The following is a 10,296-nucleotide window of genomic DNA, read 5'->3' on the forward strand; positions in this document are numbered from 1 at the left end:
TTTTCATTTACCACACTTTGGGCACCGTGAAGCCAGAAATAGGCTGGCATTATGAAGCCCAGAGGAGAAGCCTTAATCTCCTCTGAGGCGACCATGGCTCTCTGGATTGCCTACTTGAATTGTTTGACTAATCAATTGCTTGTTGATTATGCGCGCTCTGCAGGGCCTTTGTTGTTAGTAAATAACAAGTCCTTCAACACAGAGAAGGCAAGAAAGACAGTAAATCCTGCTTGATAGTGCAAACTGATGTTAAAATGATGGTTAACGTTTCTCTTCCCGTGACAACTTGATGCCAGCCTTCCCTCCCCCATATGCAAGCACCTCCGCAAGAACTTGTTTGACAAGGTCTTGCAGGATCACGACTGGGTGTGCCTGTCTGTCTTTCTGAATGTGTGTCTTACAAACAAACCTTTGTCTCTCCCAGTGTAAGTGGAGCGTCTTTGGATTTAAGGTGTTTCTCGAGTTTTACTTGACATAAAGTTGGATCTACAGGCAGTCAAGCTATGTTAAGTGTGTATCTCTGTATGAAAATGAGATTGTACTTAACCCTGACGTCTGACTAAGAGGCCCATGAGTGAAACCCGAGCTGGAAGATTTAGATCTGAGAAAGATATGGCAATGGCTAATTGTGCAAACGGCTAAGGTCAAAGTTCAGATGCAATGTTAACGAATAATCTTAATTCATGATGAGCCACTCCTCACAGACTGGCAGTTGGGTGTGCTCATCTCTGACAAATTCCTCCAGATGGGATGATCTGCATTCTGCAACCAGCCGCGTGAGCGACAACAGACTCAGCAGCTCTGCACGCTACTGTATTAACACTGGGAGCCGTTTCACAGGGAAACTTGTTTTGACAGAACTCCAGGTGTCTCATTGTTGGGGATGGCATGGTTCAACAGATTTACCAATTAGCACTGGGCTGAGGGCACAGGAAGGGTGGGAGGGGAGTGAAGTGGGAGAGGAGAGGAGAGGAGAGGAGAGGAAGAAGTGAAACTTGGGGAGGGGGATTTGGCCACAGTGACGGAATGAAGTTTTAAGTGAGAGGGGCTTGTAGGGGGAAGGTGAGGTGGGAGGGAAAGGGGGAGGAAAAGGGGGGGGGGGTGAGCATACAGAGGCAGGCTGGAGTAAGGCGATCCTTGACCTCATTTTTTTCCTCTTTTTCCCAGCAGTAGTATGGAAGGGGCTGAGGCTCGAGCTGAGGAGGGGAACTATGTGGAAAGAGAAGTGGGGGTGGGGGGCACATGGCAACTTATGAGCTGAAAGTTATCTTTTCACTCAGCCACTGTTTGAATTAGATTTTTTTTTGTTTGTTTGTTTGTTTGTGGCCTTTTTGTGAACAACCTCAGCTGGAGTTGTATTTTTTGTATTTACTGCCTCCCCCCTGCCTGCTGTTCCCACTCAAGTCTTGCGGAGAATTGAGTGAGATTAAACTCAATGTTTTGCCATTAGTCTGACTAACCCTCTCTGGTAGTCCTCAGAAATATGTTTCGTTTTTTTCCAGGAAGTTTGGAGGTGAACTTTTGAGAACAGGGCGAACTGATTTAGTGAACATCCCAGGGGTGGCCTGAAGAATTTTGAGTAATTTTTGGCATTGGATTGTAACGACAATGTCCTGCTTTTTGGCATTTCTGTTCTGGATGCATGAAATAACCACCACTCTTTCAGTCGGAAAGGAAGCCAGAAAGGTGTAAACTGTGTGCATGGATTTGTCTCTGTTAAGAGAAAATCTTTGGAAAAGTCGCTTTTCCTGGGAATATGTTGGTTTTTTATTTTTTTTTTGCTGACTAATTACAATAAAGAAAAGTCAGAATTTGTCTGTATTTAGCATGTTGTCTGCATGGGATGTCTTCTGTCTCAGTTTTGGTTTCTACATAATTTATTTAGTTAAATTTTAATGGAAGAGTACACAGGTTTACTGACCTTCAAACTGGTTTAGATGACAATCAAGTGTATATATACAGTACATTCCTGGATTTGTCACTGCCCTGCTGCTTCCTGAGGCTGAGAACACCACCAACTGGATATTACTATTCTGGCCGATTTGGACGTGCAACGTGGCTGATTAGGGGAAGAAACTTGAATGGATATTATCGGAGGAAGTGAGGAAAATAAAAAGAGGAAACAACAGCAAGAGAAGAGGCAAGGGGCGACATCAAACAGATTTCTTTAGACTGGAGAGAGCTTAACGAAGAGACAGGGTACAATATGGATGCTGAATTAGCCTTTGTTGCAGGTCACTTTGCCTTAAGTTTAGTTGTGCTGCTTTAAAGATATCTAAAATAATTCAGAAATCTTTGTGTTTAGTCCCTTTATTATCAGGACTGCACCTACAGATACGACAGTGCTAAAACTTTATTAAGACTATTGATAACAGTCAATACCAGCATTTAAGAATGCAACATTGCCACGGGCCACAAAGTTTGAAAAAGAGCAGTCTGTAATTGAAAAACAACTCTGAAATGTGATTCATGGACACACGAAACAAGACATTGCTTATCCTTCTCTATAAGCTCCAGATCACTCTGTGGCCTTGTGGAGATCTCTGGTTTTATAATGATTTAGCATGGAGCAATCCCACAATTGCTTTGGCAACTGTGTGTTTTTTACATTCAAACAAGCAGCTTGTGATTGAGAGTGATGGAGACAGCTTTTTGGAAAGGGAGAGTAGACTGGGACTACAGTGGGGAAAGATGGGAGGGAGAGCACGAAGCCCCGCCAAATTCCCCAAAGAACAATTTGCTGTTATGGATGAATACACTGTCGCAGTCAAAATTTCAGCTCTGTGGAAGTGTGTGTTGAAGATGGTGGAATGCTGAGTGATTCCAGAGATCACTTAAGCTGCTTTGAATTCAGTTTTCTGTCCCCCGCCTGTGTTATAACAGGAGAGGAGCTTTTCTTTGGAGTTTGCAGGGGTAAACACCGGGTATCTTGCTTTCTGAGTCACCTTCCTCATATATTCTTAACAGCGTTTTCTTGTTTATCGGGGCAGCCTGAACGATTCCAACACCCCAATTTATTTGATTTTGTTCCTCTCAGCAGTTCCAGCGAGGACCTATGTGAACTTTTCTTGGATTTGTTTGGCTCTGGTTTTGATGTGCGTGTTGTTCCTTTATTTATTTTTCCCTTCTCCATTTTGAAAGTCTGTGTAGTTGAGTGTCAGGCCTTCTTTTGTCTCAGCCTAGGAAAGGAATTTGATGTGATACTTATTTTCCTACACAGTCAGTTTCTTTGAGTCACCCCCCACACCCCCCACTCCGCGCTCCTATTTTTTTTCCTCCTACTAGTCCTGGAGGTTTGTGACATTTCTTTTGAGCCAGGTGATGTTGGGATTTGACTGCTCGTGCATACCTATGCAGGTGTGCACATGCATTCCTGTTTATTTATCCAGCTTTTTAAAAAGTACCCACCTGAATGGAACGGTCTGTTAAAATGTCAGCACAATCTGTCATGTAACGCCAAGACGGAAGTGTGATGGGGTTAAAAGGAGACTTGCCTTCTGGGACACTAAGGAGGATCACCATGGTGGAGGTTTTGGATGAAGGAGGAGGTAACTCTGCTGACATTATATGGACTGGTTTTCATGGGAGAAAAGTCTGAATGTGTCAGAGCACTTTTTCTCATCAGTAAGATGTGCTAAAGATGTCCAGACGTTGCGTCGGAATGATGCAGAGAAGTACATGCTGGGGAAAGAATAAACAAGCCTGTCACTAAAAGTTGGGAAGAATCCTGAGTGCAGCGTTACTGTCAAAAAGCAGCTTCTATTTCATGCATTATTAACATTACCTAAACGCATTATTTGTGTATTTATTCCTTCATTTGTCTTGTAAACATCCTCCTGGAGTAAGATAAACAGCGCGGCCAGACTGGCTGCATGACAGTTATGTGTGAGATTTGAATAAAAAGCCCGGCAGCGTGATTGGAGCGAGACAGGAGCAGATTCTGTGGACACCAGACTTCCTCTCCAGGCTCATTAAGGGACAGTAAGGCGATGATGTCGAATCGGCATGCACTTTACCAGCCTGCCTTTTTTCTTTGAACAGCGTCACCCTCTTATCTGCGACATGCTCTGTTCCTCCATAACAAGACGTTCCTACTCCCACTTCACGCACGCGCTCAGTCTGTCTCTCCTCGTGTGCACACTTTCCGCCTGCATAGACAGTCGTCTCACTTTATTTAGTTTGTGTCAACAGAAAACTCCTAAGTATGTGGCTTGTCCACAGAATTTTGGCAGCTTTTGTTGTGTTTTCTCCAACGCCATCGAAAAGGCCCGAGCACTCATTTCTTTTATGTTCTTTTTTTTATTTTTTTTTACTGCACAGACATCACAAATGGATATTTTAATTGGAACTTTTGGCACAGTCTCTATCTTGTGTTGGAATGGCAGGCAAGTGAGTGGCTGGCGAGGCTGTGGCTGGGCTGATTGGTGTGTAGCGAGGCATGCCTAAATCAACTGGCAGCATGAATAGCTTTCTCGATTCGCACGGGTATTCACTGGAATCTGTGGTATTTTTTTTTTTTTTTTTTTTTTAAAGGGAGCTTCTTCTTTGGAAAAGTGTGGAATAACCAACAAGGGGGAGAGATGGAGAAACTACCTCCTGCTTCTTTGAAGCGTGACTTCCCTTTTGTTTTGTTGGTGCAAATTACTTGCCTTTATGCCATCTCACTTCTGGGCTCTTTTGTGCTTTTGTGAGACGTGAATGGCTCACCCTTGTTTCTGTTGCACTGATGCAATAGATTCATTTGAAAACTAATATTAATGTGGTCATGACGTCATTATGGCTTGCTTGTCATGCAGAATATGACCTAAAAGTAAGTGAAGAAATAGCTGAACAAAAACTGATAAAAATCTGCCCTGTAGATAACTTGAGATCACAATTTAAAAAAAAACAAAAAAAAAATTATATTTAGTCCTCTGTGTTTGGAAGGGTTGAGCTTTTACAAAGGCTCTACTGAAAAGAAATGTGCAGCTTCAGGCTCAACCCAGAGGATTAAAGGAATCAAATTAAACACAGATAAGCGTTTAACTGTGAAGGAAGAACCTGGGAAATTTGCAGTTTGGCAACTTAACATTTCTTTGCCAGGTTTTATCTGTGATGATTCAAGGAAATTTAAACATACTCTCTTTTCCAAATTTTGTTGGAGCTAAATAAGCACATGGTTCTGCTGGTGACTAGCTTATTCATTCATTGCATTCACTTCCTGACTTGGGGGATTTGAGAGAGAATAGATCACTAACCCAAAATGACATGTTGGACTCGCCTCTTACCCCAGGGAAGGCCTGCTCTGGCTCCACTACAGCACCTAATGCAAACCATATGTTTGAACTGTGCATCTGCATAAGCGCACACCTGTTTAAACTGCGGATGGTCTTTCACCTCAAACGGTAAATTCAGGCTCACTCGCGCCAGAGGCAGAGCAACTGCAGAGCCAGGTCAGGTTGGAGTCATTGTAATCCTCCTTGACATAATGTAGTCTTTGTATTTGGCTTGGTGCATAAGTGTGTGTGTGTGTGTGTGTGTGTGTGTATGAGGAGGAAGGAGGGAAGTGTATAAACTGTATCCACATTGAATGCAAATAAGTGTTTTTGTGTATATGTGTGTGGTAGTGGGCCTTTACTTTGGGGCTGGTAGTCAGCTCTGTGTAATTACCTGGCTGTCTGCCACCAAGCCCCACTGGAGCAGAGACAGGAGCGGAGCTGTGTCTTTACACGACATGACGCGGAGGCCTGTCTGAACCACTGGCCCAGAGTTTGCACAGCTTGGGGTTTTGAGACAACAAGGTGTCCTTTGGCATGTGGACATGGTTAAGGCAAATTCCTAAACAATGCCTTAAATGAACATTGTGATTGTTCATAATGTGAACAATACTTAACAAGAATAGTGAGTTCGCTTCATTTAAATTAAAATGATTTCAAGTCAGAGAGAAATACCTTCTGTTTCCTGTTTTTGGTTTTATTCTTAAATGGTTTGGGGCTAAAATTCAACAAATGTTCTGTTTTCTCTGCCCAGTCGAAATTCTTCAATACGTGTAAGTGATTATTGTAATGGCTGATTAATTCAGTGTGCTTCATATGAAAGGCTTAAGGAAATCCAAGGCCAGTGGCTAGATAAGGTTGTGAAATGCGGCTCTGCCGGCTTCAGAGTTGAAAAATCTTAACTGACAGACGCAGACGGAAATGCAGGGAGCCAATCAGAAGCCGGGAGAAACCACAAGGCAGATTTACAGCATTTGCATGAATAACATATCTCAACTTTCGTGTGACTTCCTGCTTCACGAGACCGCGTTCCAATGCTGAGGTGCACCCCCCCACACACACAAACTCACACACACACACACAACCTAACTGCAAGGGCCGGTGTCCTGGTATAGAGGCAAGCGCTTGGCCCCTATAAGCACATATACAGCTATGTCAGCCTCCCTCTCCCGCCATTTTAATTGTTATATCTCCTCAGCCTTGATATGAGCAAAAAGGAGGCCTCTGCAAAACTTGGCACTTCAAAGGCTACCTCCCCCAGTCTTACAAGTTGCCTGTCTCTTTGGAGGAGCCCAGGCTTTGGAGAGTCAGAAAAGGGGATTGGAAAGGCGGTGTGGATTCCCGGCTGGAATGAGTTTGATGGGCTAATTGTAGCCCCCAGTGGACACAGGCACACATCACAGAGGGGCTAGAATGGGGGGGGGCAGAAGCTATGGGAGAGGAGCTGCAGAGGCTGGAAAATATTCCTGCCAGCTTTCCCTTCCATATCTGGATCTCTCCGCACGACTCTTTGCTTCCTTTGATTTCAGCATCCTGTCATGAGTAAATGGATGTCATGAATATTCCCATCATATATCACCTTTTTTTTTTCTTCTTCTTCTTCTCCCCACCGCACCACTATTTATTGTGATGCGTATCTCAGGCCTTCTCCTCGACTCTGCAAGAATTATCTGCCGGAATTAATAGTTTCTGTGAGCAATTACAATTTCAACAAACACTGACAAGATGGCAAGCTTTTACAAAACTTTTCCGCTCTGTAGGATCGCAGGGTTAAACCGATGCCACAGAAGACTACAGATACATGGAATGCACAGGCAAAAAAAAAACAAAAAAACGCACAATGTCTCGCTACCAACAACGTTACCAACTGGTTCAGCTGTAGTGGTGATCAAAAAGACTCTCTGCAGCTTTGAACAGTTTTCTTTTTTCCCCCTATCTGCATCAAAAAGAAATCAATAGCCAAAACTTTCTGAGCACATGTATCAGTTTTTCCCCTCTTGTTGCACTCCCCCCCCCTCCCCGCTGCCAGTTTGGCAGTTGTACATTATGCCACAAGAGTAAAACACAGTTAAAAGGAGAAAGGCACAAGGAGATGACACCAGCGAGGAAGCAGATTGTGTAGGGTAGGGCCTTGGCTGGGAGAAAATCAATGGGAGGGAGCACTTCCATGCACGGAAATGGCACAATGGGAGGGAGAGGAGGGAGTAAAGATTTTTTTTTTTTTTTTTCTTGTTTAACTGAAAAATGATGCATTTGTTTTACCCAGGGAGAGAAAAAGCAAAGACAAGGAGAGAGTTAAAAAAAAAAAAAAAAAAAAAAAAAAAGCTCTTCTGAACATCTTTTGAAAAAAAGAAAAAAAAAAGCTAGCTTTTTGGTGAGGTTGAGTTGTGTGGTTAAGGTTTGTTTTATCCAACTGTGCGGAAGCGTGTGTAGCTGTCTTTCAGGTCTCTTTTTAGTTGAGGCGCAGAAAGACTACTGGCATGTTCAAGGGCACTCTGTGGACACGGATGCCCTGCAGGAGGCGGAATTATGAATACAACATGAGTAAACAGACACCTACATATACTGTTAAAATAGTAAGCCTAGTACTTGGCAAGAGACCATCTAAGTAGTAATTTGAGCCAGTCCACAGCAGCGCAACCTTCTTCTACAGAGGGTCATTGATAAAGTCTTGTGGAAAATCAGCTCTAATTTGCCTGATAGTGGGATGATTTGCACATTGGCAGTAATGTATTCCTCTGTGCATTCCTCCAGTGCAACCGTTTTAGTATTCAGTTTAGTGATAAAGGATTTTTTTCTTTTCTTTTCTTTTCTTTTTTTTTTTTTTTTTTACACAGCAGCTGTGAACAAAGAATACAATAGCTCACAAACTTGAAACGCAATTCCAAGCCTGAGCTTTGAATTGCATTCAGACTTCACTGTGACTGAGCGAGGCCCATTCAGAGAGAGTACGCAGCGGTTGAAGAGATGGTATCGAGTTGCCTGCAGATGGAGGTCAGTGTGACTGGCACAGTTGGCACCTTGGCACAGCAGCAGCAGAGCCGTGCAGCACTCGGCTCCGCAAAGGATGCAACAACTGAAGCGGGTTGTGGTGGTTGCTTGTTGGTGAGGGAGAAGGGGGGGTGATGACAACTTGGGAGCAAAAGCGCTCTTCTCACTTCTTTCTTTCTTTTTTTTATTGTTTGTGCTTCCTGTTTTGAAAGCCATTAAGGAGCAAATTTCCTCACAGTGAGAGGGGAGATGAAAACGCCTGGTCTTTTGAAACATGTCCAAGCACAAATGTGAAAAAGAGGGGGGAATGATAGCTATCTGTAAACATCTCCGTAGAGGGGGTCGACGGAAAAGGAATTGTGAGGAGGTGTGGGGGGGGGGGTGATACATTCATTTGCGTACTTCTTTTTCTTTTTTCTTTTTTTGATTTGCGGATGAAAGAGATGCTGCGGTTTTTGTTCCAAGCCAGCTGTATTGCTCTTTTCACAAACACGCTAATGTATCAGGGCAGAATCACATAACTACACAGCCACCACCCCTTAACCCCCTTCCGAAAATGCTTTGTGACATCTGCATCCACACATGTCTGCATTCACTGTAGCCCATGTGTATTTATAGATGAGTTACTTTTGTCATCCATTGATCCCTACAGGGTCTCTGATCATGAAATTGTACTTTTAAACTGCTTTTATGTGCCATCATTAAAGCTATCTCCATGTATTTGAAACAGAGAGCATCAGAGGTTACCTGCTTAACCTGACCAGTCGAACAAAAATCGCTTGCATTTCTTTGTTTGACAGTCCAACACTAGTTAGTCATAACTGTCACAGCTGTAATTTCTGTTTAGTATGTGTTTAGTTGGCATGCAGTTTAATTACACCAGTTTCCCCTCAGCGATGCTTGCTTAGTCTTTCAAGAGCGGTAGATTGGTGCTGCATGACTCTCCTCCCCCCCTCTCCTCTACCTCCTCCCTCTTCTACCCCTCACTGCCCCCGAGCCTGGCCAGTCTGTGCCTCTTAATAAAACCGACAGGCTCTAATTGGGCTTAATTGCACCCTTCGGGCGTCGTCAAAAGGAGTGTTGCTAAACAAACTGCAGGATGTGCAAGCAGGCCATGCAGTGGGCTGCAGCACGTCGGCCGCTGAACTGCATGCCTCCATGTATGTACACAAATCGCCAGCGCGGTTGTATAAATGTGCAGCATGCATGGGTGTTTTAATTGCACATTAGGAATGTGCATGAGTAAGCACTGGGTTTAATTGTGCAGGGTGTAAGTAGGCTGCGTTTGGAGGAGTGCAGCAAAACCATTCATTCTTCTGAGCGAGCCAACTGAACAAGAGCACACAAGTCTGGGAATTTTATGCATTTAAAGAGGTTGCATCTTCAGACTGAGCCGTACAGTGCTCTCAACAATGACACAGGACATCTGGGTCTTTTGAGGAAACGTTTACAACTCAGTGTGTCAGAAAAGCAGATTTAAATCACAACTAATGTAAAAAAAAAAAAAAAACCGATACCAAACAAATCTGTGTTTGTCTTTTAGCAATACCAACAAAAAGAAAAGATGAAGCAGCAGATGAAGCTCTTCATCCCAGTAGCACCACCTTCTGGTTAAGAAACAGGGTCGACCATGATGGTGGCTCTCTTTTTTTTTTTTTTTTTTCGAATATGGTCTAATTCAGAGAGGTGGAGCAGGCACTCGCCACATGGTCCTCTGCTGGGTCACTGACCACAATCGATGGAAATTGGATTGAGTCATTGAAATGGCAAAGCCTAACCTGTGTGTTTGTGTATGTGCGAGGTGGCGGCGACCCTAACACTGCAAGCCACGAGGAAAAAGGAGAGTTGATCACAACGAACGCATCGCTAAAATCCTGCTGGCTATTTGTTCGGCTATTTGCTCATTATAGTCTTTCACAGCTTCTTAGTTTTCACTGCAAGTTTTGGAGTTTTTCAGAAGTTAGTTTGATACCGAAAATGCCACAAATAGGTTCATTTCTGTTGTGCAGGGTTTGAATTCCTAATGCAAAGAAAGGGACGGGGGCCGAGA

The 10,296-nt window shown here is 43.6% G+C and overlaps 1 protein-coding gene across 13 annotated transcripts in view; it reads left to right on the forward strand.

The window, feature by feature from the left end:
- Positions 1-10,296, forward strand: part of tcf7l2 (transcription factor 7 like 2) — an 86,251-nt gene that overhangs the window by 36,935 nt on the left and 39,020 nt on the right. The window lies entirely within an intron of this gene.

The sequence above is a fragment of the Telmatherina bonti genome (genome assembly GCF_933228915.1).
Source record: "Telmatherina bonti genome assembly, chromosome: 21".
NCBI lineage: Eukaryota > Metazoa > Chordata > Actinopteri > Atheriniformes > Telmatherinidae > Telmatherina > Telmatherina bonti.